This window comes from Rattus rattus, chromosome 6, assembly GCF_011064425.1.
Source record: "Rattus rattus isolate New Zealand chromosome 6, Rrattus_CSIRO_v1, whole genome shotgun sequence".
NCBI lineage: Eukaryota > Metazoa > Chordata > Mammalia > Rodentia > Muridae > Rattus > Rattus rattus.
Window position 1 is genome coordinate 67,514,266 of NC_046159.1, and position 12,953 is coordinate 67,527,218.

Sequence of the window (12,953 nt, forward strand, 5' to 3'; positions counted from 1 at the left end):
AAATTTCACAAATTAATTTATTCAAAAAATCAGAAGCCAGTAGCAGATGTTTAAAATAGGATTAGTAGGCACTATAATTGGTATTCTACTGTTCAATATCAGGTAAAATTGACCTGTTGAACATTTATTCTGAATAAATGAAAATATTGTCTGGATTATATTCTTTGTCTCTGACTATCAATTTCCACATCACATTGTACTTTTATATTTTGATCATTGACTAAAGTGAATTCATTCTTTATAATTGTAATTTTCTAACACAATTTTCTAAAAAAAATCTATCTCTATAAATCTTTTCTCAATTTTGATAGGGATCAAACTATCAAAGATACAAAGAAAGAAACTAACAAAGAAACAATGAATTAAAGAAAACATAGTGCAGTAGGCTAGCCAAGGGTCATAGAAGGCCTCTCTAAATGGACAAACTGAAATATCCATTGTTAGTCCAGAGCTCATTGGCCAAAGCTTTAAATATTAGGGACTTGAAGTTTTCATGAAGAACAGGGGGAGGATATCAAGAAGGAGTCCGGTATCTCTAGATGTGATAAACAGTAACAGAAATGCAGGCTACGGTCTTATACATCAGAGATCTAACCATAACTGTGGATGCCTACAAAGGTAGAGTATAAAAACTTTAGCACATGTTTGTCCTTTTAGTTTCTTTTAAATTCTTAAAACATAAGTTTTAAAAGACAAGAAACCAAGGAATAACAGAAGTAACAGCTATAAATATATTAATCAACTATCTATAAGTATAGATAAAAAACTGCATTCTTTCTGTGAGGAAACTTGTCTTGGAATCTTTTAGGAATTACCTTAACTTTCGCAAGACTTCATTTTTTCTATAAATATCCTCTTTGTCTTTAAAGATGTGGCATTAATATGTTCTGTATAAAGAACTTGCACTGTGCCGTCTTTTGACTTTTCTGACACTTGCGTGTGTCATTTTTCACATTGGTTCATGGGACTATATTTATTTAATTTGGAAATTTTCAACCTCAGAACTATAAACAACAGGGATCATATGTCTGTGTGTCTTTTTTATCCTTAACCAGACTTATTTTTTTTTTGCCAGGAGGAGAGGAAGAGAGAGAGAGAGAGAGAGAGAGAGAGAGAGAGAGAGGAAGAGCAGAAGGAAGAGTGAGAGTGAGGAGGAATAGTGAGAGCCTTAACCAGACTTATAATAAATGGGTGGATGGATAAAAGAATGAATGAAACAACCTTTTTTGGTTCCAGGGCTCATAAATCTTTCCTCTTTGTTCTGGTTTGAGTAAAGGAGTGAGAATTTGGTTTGTGTTTGGATGGAATTAGGAATTGAGTTTCTATATGTAATTGTTGAAATCTACTTAAATCACTAATTAATTCATCACCCCTCAGCCAAACAATCACCTTAATGACTTAATGAGAGATTAAAAATGTGGAATAACAAACATGGGACCAGAGCCTAGAATCAATCTACTTAATAATGGAACTTAATGTATCTCAAAGGTAAAATACATGCAAATATTTGATTACTATAGTCGGTAAATCAGAGAAAAAAATTATCTGAAGAACTCAAACTCCACAAACCTGCAGGTGTAGGTTTGGCATCTTATATATTGCCAGAAAAAGGTAGCAATGGGTATAAAGCTACATTAGATGATCCCACAGTGAATGTCAATGGTCAAACAACATCTGCAACCTGATGTTAGTGAAAAATTCTCCATTCTTTCAACTATCTTTTCTCCTTACCTTTCCATCCCAAGTCTTCTCATCTTCTGTCCTTTTTCTTCCACTTCCCTCTCTTCCAGTCCTATACATACATTCATGTATAAACGCATGAACATACACACATGCATCGATACAAACACAAAGGCAATTCCTAATATATATATATATATGTATATATATATATATATATATATATATATATTTATATCCTTCTCTCACATTGAAGCAGTACTTATATCTTTCTGTCATAGGAACATACCCCCTTTGTAGACTCCTCTAAGGAATCCATGACATCATATTGGCTAACCATAACTTCAGAAAGGGTAAGCTTGTAATTCTGGAAATCTCCCCCACCCATGTCATTTCTGTTCTCACACACGTAGTTTGGTAATAAGTGCCTTGCTAAGCTTCACCTGACGCTGTCGACTCAACCCTGTCTGGGTCATACACTGGCCGCTCTGACCAGCTGCTTCATCCTTTGCCAGATTCAGCCTGGCTGCCTGTTGGTTCTGCTTGGCACTTTGTTTTCTTGTACCTCTTCCTGAACATTCCAGTCCATATCTTTGCTCCCAGTCTGTGACACCTGGTAGCTCCAAGCCAGTTCGTGGCATGACATTCTTACTTATTCACAGGGCAGCAAGGAGGTATTCCTGAGAACTATTCTAATCTTTGAGATGCCAACAATGCTTTGTGAAACAAAGGCCAACATCATTTAAAACTATTCTGTTTAATAGATTTGGTATTTCCACTACTCAATTTCTCTCCCTCCATTATGTTCCTGAGAAGTCTGTCAACATATTTTTCCTTACTTTTTTAGGTTTCTTTACACTCTCTATAGGGACTTCCTGATCGACAAGTCCACTGAAGCAGCTTATTTTAAGTCTGAAAAGTTTCAGTTTTGGCAAATATAGGTTTCTTGGTTTTCAATGTACTTAATTTTTTTCTCAGTACTCACTACATTCCCTTCTACATGGAAAGAATAGTTAGTCCCTTGGGTAGCATTCTCCCAGAGGTTTCCTGGTGTCACTGGGCCTTCCTGAAGATTTCATAAGGCAACTTAGCCCTAAGTCTTGGTATCACCCTTGGCATTCCCAAGCTCTCAGATCATTTCAGACTGACCATCCTCTTAGCTTGCCTATGTAGCATGCATTCTATGTAATCAAATGGAACTGTGAAACAGAAATCTTGTGTGCATCCATATGTGTGTTTTTCTTCTATTATTCCTACTTTAATCATGGTATCATTTTTACTTCAAAGCACAAACACTATTAATTACACTAATTCAATTACGCTATTGTATATGTACAGGTACTCACAAGAGTACTCAGATTTAATTTCAAAATAGATCCCTTATTTAACCAGGCTTCACATCCCCACTGATACCACCTACTGCAAGTAAGTTTTATCTCCCACAAATTAACAAATAAAATTGCTTTCAAATAGGTCCCAGGAGTTGGCTATTATTAAAATGAAGATTTCTAAAATCCATCCATCAGATCTTGGTCCCCTCTCTTGCTTCTTTAATGACATTGGAGTCACACTGTGTTTCTGCTATTTTTCTGCAATACAATTCATTATCACTCCTGGGTTTTTGTGTCGGTTAGGTTATCTGGAATGGTCATCTTCTGATTTCCTGGAAATCACTTTCCTTTATTCAGGACAACAGTTTAAGGTCACTTCCTTGGAGATGCCATCCGTTCATTTCAGTATTATCCTAAACTGCTACCTTTTATGCACTATTTTGCCTTTGATTTTTTTCATGTAATTTTATAGTAACCAGTCTGAACACAGAATAATTGTTTTCAATTTTGATTATGCATTAAAACTTAAATGCATGCAGAAATATATATAAACATTATATAATTATAAATATATATTTTATAGATACAAAATATTTATATACAGATACAGTTATACACACACAAATATATTTTATAGTATATGCCCACATAAACAAAAACATGCTTTTAAAGCAGTAGTTTATTAATCTGCTCTATACTTTCTGGAGAGGGCAGCATGAGTTCCTCACCACCTGCCCAATATTCTGGATTCCCAAGAGAAGGACATATACACACAGCCTTATATTTAATATGCTTTCACAGCACAATGGCTGACCACTCACAAACTTCAGTTTTGCTAATGTCTAATTTCTGATACTCCGAAATTATTACTTACTAAAAATCTATATTCCATCTTTGTTACCCTGGACTATATGTGGGGGAGTCAGTCTTTGGGACCACTCTTCCTCAACTCTCACAAAGTTGTATACTCTTGCTTCTCCAGCTGTCAAGTCTGCTCATCCTGCTTCCCAAGTATGATGGGTATCCTTCTTCCTCTCTCTCTCTCTCTCTCTCTCTCTCTCTCTCTCTCTCTCTCTCTCTCTCTTGCATTCCTTGCCTAGGAACCTCATATCCCAACCTCTGTCTCCAAAAATTCTGCTCTATTGTTGGCTGACAGCAACTATATTTACCAATTAAAGACAATGGAGGCAGGGGGTGCGGGAGGAGGGATACAGTCTCTTAAAGGTAGACAAGTGAATTCCCATGTAATTTAGGAACCTGATTAGCATAACATAAGCAATGAACCAAATCCACAACATGCTTTTATTTTCCTTGTGCACTTAAATTTTTGAAAGAGAAGATCTAACTTTTGGAACCTCTGAGAGTCAAGTTGAGATGCATGATCAAAATACAGTTATGAATGGTGAGTAAATAGGCATAACAATGGTGGGCAAAACAATCATAAGATCTAAAAATAAATGTGGGAAGCTAATGATCGTGGCTCAAGCCATTAATATCAATTCTCAAATTTGGGACAAAAGAGCATCTCAACTATGAGGCCAGCTTGGGCTAAGTAGCAAAGCCCCTTCTCAACTTTAGGAAGGACGGATGCGTGGTGGCACAGTGGCAGAGCAAAGAGTTTGGTGAACATACGTATAACCTGTATATGATTCTGAATATTTGCCAAGAAAATTAATATAATAAAGGAAGAAATAATAATTTTAGTAGTAACATAAACCTTAAAAGAAAGTATAGGCTTGTATTGTTGTCTAAATGACATAGTGAAATGCAGAGAACATTTCCAGTTAGTGATATATATACAACTTGTAAAACAGATTGGAATGAGGCCTGCATTATTAAATGTTATTTCACAACAGTGGATCATATTTGAGTATTTATTATGTACACCGAGTATTAATATATTCAATTTGAAACTGCCAAAACACATTTTGTTTTTAAAGGTTTGAAATTTTACACAATTGTTCCATAAACCAAAACACCAATTAAACTTCATTAAGTTTCATAGAAGGTGATGAATGCTATTTTATATGACCATAATTAAACTAAGAATGAATAATAAAATACCCCCAAAAATGCATAAAAATTACGGCAAACACATTTGGAAGTGAAATAAAAACAACCGTTTCAATGTGTAGCTGACATTAGTAGGATGAATTCCAATTTCAGACAGCTTAGAAAACACAGCTGAACAAAACTTACAAAAGTATACACAAAGAAAAACTGGAGTCTCTAATTAGGAAATTAATGAATTTCAAAACATGCAATCAACTTGTTAGGCAATTAAGAACAGAGGAACATTGGACAGAAATGTAAGAGAAAAAAGTGGCAAAAAGCAATCAGAAAGTAATTAATAACAAAACAAGGGAGAAAGGAGCAAAATTGCCTCTTGTTTTAAGAGCTAGTGTGATGTGTGCCTGTTGAGTAAACTCATTTACTACAAACAGATTCAAAGAGTGAACTTCACTTCTTTTATAAATACACACACGCGCGCGCACACACACACACACACACACACACACACACACACACGTGAGCAGGATGGACACATAGTTCATATATATATATATATATATATATATATATGGTGAATGTGTCTGGAACAGGTTCTGTACATAGGGGTGTGTGTGTGTGTGTGTGTGTGTGTGTGTGTATTTGAGAGATGGGTGATGCAGTATATTGCAACAAACATTTATTAAGGGATTTATTTCAAAAAAATGAACACAAAGAAGAAGAAAGTGTGCTTTCCTCTTCCATTTTCTACTTAACAAGTAAACAGTATTATATACATATGCATACATAAATTATATAATATATTAAATATAAAATTTTATTTATCTATAGTAAACATTCTTAAGATATGTTTCCACTTGAAATTGTCAAATCAAGCAAATTGACATAAGCATAATTTCATATGCTTTTTTTGGTGTGTTAAAATCTCCAGTAATTTTCAAAATCACAATCCATAGTTATTGACTATATAGCAACTATGTTTATATGATTTCTTGCATTACTGCTTCTCACTGTTGGCACTTTGATCAACAACCCTCAGTATTTCTCCTTGCCTTTGCAACCTACTAGAAACCAACATTTTTCACTCAGCTATTATGAGATCTGTGGTGAAACAATGTGCCATTTAACTTTTAGTTATTTGGCACAAACTAAATTAGGTCTAGTAATTCTAGTGAAAATGTCAGAACTTCCATATTTGTCTGTGTTTGTGTCTATACATGTATATGTGGATTTGTGGTAATTTCATGTGTGCTCACATGTAGGACAAGATGAATGTGTCTGGAACAGGTTCTGTATATAGGTCTATTTTAACCCAGGTAATAAAGTTGGGTTCTTAGTAGAATAGCACCTCTCTTCTTAACAGAGCACCAGAGTGGTGTTATTTCACAGGGAAAGGATGCAAAAAAGGTCAGTCAAAGTTTGGGATTGATGGAAAGGCAGCCTATACAGACTTTAACCTGGATTGCTAGTATATAGAACTTTTTATTTAAATAATTTGGACTATAGAATTTTGTTAAGGTAGTAAATGATTTCTACTATGTCTTTCTCCTTTTTATTAAGTAACACATATTTTTTACATTGGATCCCCATCATCCATGTTCATTTAAATCTATGTTCATTTATATTTTATTTGCTGAAACCATTTGTATATTTAAGTACACATGAATTTATGGCAGGCATTAAAATGTCCACTTGTTTTTTTCCCTATGGGAGCTGGAGAGATTGCTTAGTGGTTAAAATACTTGGGGCATATCATATACTTGATGACCTAAGATGACCCAAGAACCTGTGTGCAATCTAGGACACATGCCTATAATACCAGAGCTTCTGTGAGAAGATTGAGGCAGATTTGGGACAATATAGGATGCTCATGTGACAGATAGACTTGCAAATGCTGCTATAAATATGAAAATGTACCTGCCTCCTACAAGGAGGAAGGAAAAAACAAAAGCTTAAAATGTACTGAGACACCACATGTTTTCTTTTATACTTACACATTCTCTCTCTCTCTCTCTCTCTCTCTCTCTCTCTCTCTCTCTCTCTCTCACACACACACACACACACACACACACACATTAAATCAAATCAATGGTAGGTAAATTATTGCTATTTCTGCTTAGAATATTTGTCTTTGGTCACCTCACAGAAAGTACACAGACACACCATTTTCTGATAGTGTTTTACACAGTCCTTCAAACTCTTAACTCATTGTGAGTTTTATCTTGCATTTGTGTCATTTTTCTCAGAATGTACTGTTTCTTTGAGTAATATACTATTAGGATGATCTGAACTCAAGCATATATTTTTTTCGCTGAAACATTCTTCAGTCTGACCTGTATAGACACACCATCATTATTTATTTTCTGATCTCTTCCCATCATCACCAAATGTTCAAAATTTCCTAAACTCAGTCTTTTGATTCCCTTTACACATGTGATGTTGGATATTTGCCCATCGTCTCCCACTGACTTACTCTGTGACAGAAGCTGCTGCGCTCAGGCAGAAAGCAGATAATCGAACTCATGTTGCTCAATTTCGCAACTCTACTTATTAATATGTCCACCTTCCTACATCTCTTGGCGCCTACTCATTCTCTGGTATCTGCCGGTAGCAGCTTTACCACCTGATTAAAAATATAGCATTTTCTGTCTTAGAGAAGTAAGCTCATGGGTAAATAGTTATTAGATACTGACCTCCATGTATTCCTTTTAAGTGGTATATAGTTTGCCTACTTTGTTTTTAACATTCTATTTCATGGTAAAATTATGCATAGAAAGTTGTGATTTGAGATTGGGTATTTTGCTTTCAATTTAATGAGGTTACTTTATTTTTTATTAATTTTGGCTCTGTAGCATTTCATAGCCACAAATTTTAACCCATAAAATATCTAAAATTCTTCAATTGGGAACATAGTTTAATTGAACTATAAAATGAAACAAAGATAACTTGCAGATAAATATTAACTAAATCAGATGGGACTCATTATTTGTTTTTGAAGTTAGAGGTTAATGCATTAGTATCATCAATATTATTAAGTAACATCTTCAAAATATTTTCCTAGAAATTATGAGGTATCTGCATTGGTTAATATTTTGCCATTTTCTAAAAGACAAACTTGTAACCAATCCCCCCAAAAAGCATAAGGAATAAATCCTGGGCAAGCAAAAGAGAGAAATACACACACACACACACACACACACACACACACACACACACACACACACACACACACAGAAACCACAACAAAATGTTAAGAATCAATAAATAATGCTTATTGTTTACTGTTATTTATCAACAAAGAAGGAATCAATTACCCAATAAAAAGACACAGACTAACAGAGTGAATGTGAAAATAGGATCCATCCTGAGAGAGAGAGAGAGAGAGAGAGAGAGAGAGAGAGAGAGAGAGAGAGAGATCTGATCTGATCATTAGAACATTAGAAGAGCAGTCCTGTTCCATCAAGACTTCCAAACAGCCCTATAGGAAATAATTATTTATCCCACAGTTCACTTGCCTGTTTAGATTTTATGCCTGTGGATTGACAAATTAGCAAAAAATTACTTTTTAAAATCATCAGTACAGTAAGAGTGTAAATCATTTGTGAGTGGCTAGTGTTTTTCATATAGTGTAACGTATTTTAGTAATTTGGGGCATCATCAAGATGCCACAATTAAGTTTTAAAATGTATTATCCATACAGTGAATTTTAGTGTATTAAAATTTAAAAGAGTAGTAGAGTACAATTTTGTTGAAAATGTTCCACTTTTGGTTGAAGTTTTATTGAACAGTATTTTAAGAAATTGGATTATTATGCAAATCTGTAGCATAGTTCATTGTCAGTATTAACTTATTTATCTTCCTTAATACTTCCCCTAATCAAAAATAGGTTTTGAAAAGGAGAATTATTTGCTGTGCACAATTTTGATCTTGATTGCTTAATGATTTATTCTTATTACTTTTAAGTAGACATAGGTATGGATGCCTACATTGGATATTTCTTTCTACCTGAGTGCAGGCTCTTTGGAAAACAGAGAGTATCAGAACTCCTGGGGCTGGAATTACATCTAGTTACGAGCCTCCTGACATGGTTGCTGAGGACCAGAGTCAGGTCCTTTATGAGATCATCGGATAATTTTAACGACTGCAACAGCTCCTTAGCATCACTTTTGACTATTTAAACCAGCAGCCTTGTTGAAACTTAGAGGTCAGAATAATTGAATAAGGTATCTCATTGTAATATTATTCACTAGACAAAGTATTAATTTTAATTCACGATTTGAATTTTTATGTTACTGCCTTGCTCTGTCCCTTAAAGAATCATTTTAATACATTTTCAATGGAGAAAATTAGTATGACATTATAAACAGATCATTAGACACATTGCATGAATATAATGGAAATAAGAATTACTCAGGATTAAATGCTAAGTGCTCTCAGCTAATGCCCCCTTTCATTACTTCTATGAAGCACGGAAGCTTACCCTTTACATGCCAACAAGAGTTCAAATATATTGGACAAAATTAAATGTCAAGTTATGGACAAAGTAGTTATCAAATAACTTCAAAAGAATTAATCTGTTACATTCTCTATTATCTGAAAATATTTTTGAATGAGAACACATATTTTTTGGAAAATTTTACAGAAACATTCATACTCTATGTTTTACTATATATAAAACCAAATTATATGTATTAAGTATATCTAAAAAAGTCTATCTTAGACAAGGAAAAGAATAGGGAGATATTTAAGTCTGCAAAGTGCTTAGTAAATAAACTGGAAGTTGTGCTATCCAATTTTAATCCAAGACTTGGAAGGCAGAGATAGGTGGATCCCTAGGTTTGGCCAGTCAGCCTACAATACCTGTTGAGATCCAGGCTACTAAGAAACTTGTTTCATCAAAACAAGGTGAATTCTCCCTTAGGCAAAACATCTGAGATTCATCTTTGTTTTCCTAATTTGTTCACACTCATGTAAGTGTGAACAAACACAAACATACATACACATATATACATACATACACAAACCCACACATAAGCACACGGTATATGTTATATTCAGAACTGTCAAGTTAAATGGAGCAAAAGGATATAAAAGAAATGTCCTATGCAATATGCATCAAGTAGTCCTGACACTGCTTGTATTCTAATGTTAATTTGAGACCCCCAAACTAACCAGTTGCCTAGACAGAAACAGTATACACTTAGACACCAGCTTAGTGACCCTGCCCTCAGTTAATTGTGATTCATAAATAAAAATGTCAACAGCCAATAATTGGGAAAAAGAAAAAGAATGGGGTTGAGGTTTCTAGGGCCTAAAGAGAGGCCTTGAAAAGAAGGAAAAAGAACGTGCAGGAGAGAAGGAAGGAGAAGCTACCATGGGTTAAGGGTTAAGAGAGTGTGGCCCTGAGGCTGCTTAATTGGAACTAAGAGCAGTCTAGACGGAACATGGTAAATAGTATGTAATAACTTGCAGCCATCGATAGGAAAGTAGATTGTAATAGCATCCAGAGTAGGCAGCTGCCCAGCTCTTGTGCTGATTAAGGCTTATTAAAGACATAAAGGCTGTGATAATATAGGTTATATTAAGTCATATTAAGTTACACTATCCAGTATTTACTTGTACTCTTTTCATTATTGAACACATTTTTGGAGACAGATGCACTACAAGTAGAGATGGATCTGTGTTTAAATTCTATTGTTTAATGAGGTTGTAAAACTTAGAATTATAAGGAAATGATATTTTTGGGGACAATGTTCAATTTAATCTGAAAGAATAGATACAAAAATAGATTTCAAACTCCAATTCTGCCTGTTTTTCTTTGAGTAAGAATTATTGTTAATCAAAGATTTTACTTCCCAAACATACTAAACTTGTCTGACATCTTGAAAAAATGTTTCTATTCAATGCTACGTGTTTCAGATATATTTGATACTAAATTAAATTATAAAAATGTAAATCCAACTAATGTTTTAAAATTAATGTAAGCAAATGAAATGTGCTAGTGGCTGGAGAGATGTTACAATGCGTCACAGGCTTTCGGCTCTTCTAGATAATCTGAGCTAGGATTGTGGGAACCACCTCAGGCAGTTCACAATGGTTCACTACAGCACCAGTGGACTCAGTGACCTCTTCTGACCTATGAGGGAATTTGCCATTTTCACACACATGATAAACAAACACACACACACACACAGACACACACACACACACACACACACAAAGAAAAATTAAAAAAAAACTAAATGTGTTCATTTGGGATGGAATGAACATGAAGCTTGTGCATGTATACATAGACTATCATGGATAGATGTGACTATGAACACATACATACATACATACATACGTACATACATACACACATGCATACATATATACATAGTGTTTGTTAAGAAAGTATTTGGATTAGGAGAAAAAAATCATCTTACAAAGAGGAAACACAAAGTTTTACCATGCTCATAAGTCAGTTGCAATAATTTAAATTGTCATTGTGTGTGCAAAGCTGAGTCAGAAGTGAATTTGGAGCCCTGAGCTGGCCACAAGGTGAAGAGTAAACAAATCATAGTAAACACAGTAGCCATAGCTTCCCAGCTCAACCAAATCTGAAGGTTAAACTCATGGTAACAATGTCAGTTATCTTGTCTATCTCAAGCACCCATATTCATATTGATTTCTGTGACCCAAAAAGTAGTCTATTGCAAAGTCAGAGCGACAGTATGAGAGTGTCTGATCATTTTCTCTTCTCTATGGAGATTCATATTACCCTAAGGAGAAAACAGTTTTCATGGCTACCTCAGTAAAATCATAAATGGACAGGGAGCTTAATGACTGCTTTTTATCCTCTTCTTAGTGCTTTGTCTGCTTCTCTCAGAGTTCACTGTCCTCTCTGTGCACACTATTTACACTGAAAGCCACCTAGGCTTTCTCCGAGTCTCGTGGTCTCTTTGTATATTATAGTGTTCTACTGGAAGAGTGCTTACTCCTAGGTCACTCACCCAGGGACCAAAGTGGCTCTACAGTTTTGTGATAACAGTAATCATATATATCATTAATTAATTAGGCCAATATTATTAATTATTTAAATATTGATTTGTATAATAATCTACATTAATATTTCATTAACTCATATATGTTAATATTTTATCATATACATATAGAAGTTATGTAATTAAATAATATATCATATACTTTATATTATAGATAATATATATGCTAAAATCTTTTTACATATCACAAACAAGAAAACAATTGAAGTTTTAAGAAATGGTGATAGTTTTCAGAAGGCTGAAGTAAGCTTTCAATGGTAACCTTCCAGGGAGAATGTATGCTATTTGTAAATTAACACACAGGCCATTTAGCATCTGTCCTTGCATTGTGTATATGAGGCTTAGAGGAGATATTGTCTACAATGTGCTAATTACGTTTCAAAATTTTCCCTCTGTGGTAGGTCCTTAGTCCTTAAAACCCAAGCATCACATTGAACTGGTCATTCGCAGATGGCTTGTCTTTGCACCTTGATGTTTTAAATGTGGGAGTTTTTAACAGATTGTTAAAATGTTCAGTTACTAATTCTCACCCAAAGTTTTACAATTTTCTATTCCTTCTCTGGAAAAATATTTTCATGTGTATGCATGTTCTATCTGTATGTATTTTTTCTGGTCATTGATATGAGGAAGAGGTGATGGATCTCCTAAAACTGTAGAAGTTATGGAGGGTTCTGAGCTGCCACAGCACTGCTGGAAATGCAATCCAAGTCCTTTGGAAGAACAGACAGTGCTGTTACCCACTGATCCATCCCTCCATCTTTCTTTTTCACTTTTCATTTTCAATATCTATTCAATTTTCAATTCAGGGCTTCCTTATAAATCTCAGTAAGCCTTGGGTTGGGTCCTGTCTTTTACCTAAATCTTCTTTAGGTTATTCTCTCTTCTCGTT